Source organism: Sinocyclocheilus anshuiensis, unplaced genomic scaffold, assembly GCF_001515605.1.
Source record: "Sinocyclocheilus anshuiensis isolate Anshui unplaced genomic scaffold, SAMN03320099.WGS_v1.1 C32647782, whole genome shotgun sequence".
Lineage (NCBI taxonomy): Eukaryota > Metazoa > Chordata > Actinopteri > Cypriniformes > Cyprinidae > Sinocyclocheilus > Sinocyclocheilus anshuiensis.
Window position 1 is genome coordinate 1 of NW_015618793.1, and position 1,234 is coordinate 1,234.

The 1,234-nt window shown below is 37.2% G+C and overlaps 1 long non-coding RNA gene across 2 annotated transcripts; it reads right to left on the reverse strand.

Moving 5' to 3' along the window:
* Positions 1–214: 214 nt before the first annotated feature.
* Positions 215–1,155, reverse strand: LOC107682838 (uncharacterized). Of its 2 annotated transcripts, XR_001633604.1 has the most exons (3): positions 1,004–1,155; positions 388–864; positions 215–354 (listed from the first exon to the last, which is right to left on the reverse strand). It is a non-coding gene; the product is annotated as an uncharacterized LOC107682838 (long non-coding RNA). The 2 variants fall into 2 exon arrangements; XR_001633603.1 differs by having other exon boundaries at positions 215–864; positions 1,004–1,143.
* Between the last annotated feature and the right edge of the window lie 79 nt (positions 1,156–1,234).

A 1,234-nucleotide genomic window follows, 5' to 3' on the forward strand; every position in this document is an offset into this window, starting at 1 on the left:
ACAATACTGAATCAAAGGGAGGCAAAGCCTTTAAAGTGACCTGTGGCAGACACAATAACCCAAGAAATGAAAGAAAGGTAGACGTTTGAAGAGCTGTTTGTAAGTATATATAATAACAATTACAAATATTTACAGTAATCATTTCATCTTGATTCAGCAGAGAGAGGATTTGGTCCCATTTTTTGTTAAAGCAATTCATTCAGACTGATTTTCGGTTGCAACAAAGAAAAATCTTAAAAGTTTTGCTTTCGGAACTGAGGCAAAGAGGATTAGCATAGCTAGAAAACTGCTTTGGTAAAACCTAATTTACAGTACAACCCAACAAAACAGCTGAATAACCTAGTTATTTAGTCTCTAAGTAGTATTTCAAGAGTAATACTGATAAACCAAACAAACGGTAACATGTTTCAAGTGGCATCTTTCTCCAAAAGAAGAGTCTCTTTGGTGGGCAACTAGCCAATCCTTTTAACTAAGTGCAAGTCGTTTTTAGATAGACTGGAACTGATTACTTGCATAAATATGTTGCATAGAGACTTGATTATCATTTTTATGGATTAAAGACGTAGTAAAGATTGTCTAGCCAGATCTCAGATGACCTGCAATGTGTCTCGAGTGGTATCCGAAGTAATTGTTTTGTTTTAAAACTGCACAGCAGCAACGTTTTCAAGATGTGGTTTCTTGCAGGATGTGTTTCTGAATTTGGGTGAAGGTTACTAGTCCGAATTTTTGGGAGAGGTTAGTCTCTACCGATCCAGTTTTCCCTAGCAGATTCTGTGCCAGATCCCAGGAGAGGTGGATTATGACGTGTGTCTTTACTCGGTGCTCTGTTTGAATGAACTTCCATGCATCTTCAATTTATGCAATCTGCCAGTGTAAAGTGCAAAGGGTTTAGTCAAACAAAACTCACCACAACAAATAAAACAGGAACATAATAACTGAGCAGGGAAGGCCACTTTTAGAGGGCCGTGTCAACAGATCGGGTGGACAGCAAGTGGAAATTTACCTCTGGTTTTTGCGGCTCGACTGGGCTTCTTTGTCTTTCACGAAGACCACGGCCTCACCTCCACGGGAAAGGTAGGAAAATTCACCTTCTTTGGCACTGAAGATGATTCTGGATTAAAAAACACAAACATTTTGAATTCTGCACAAGTTTTAAAGGTATAAAATAAAAAACAAAAATAAAATGTGTTGCAATAAAAATGCACAATATAAAAAAAGAAAGATATATATATAT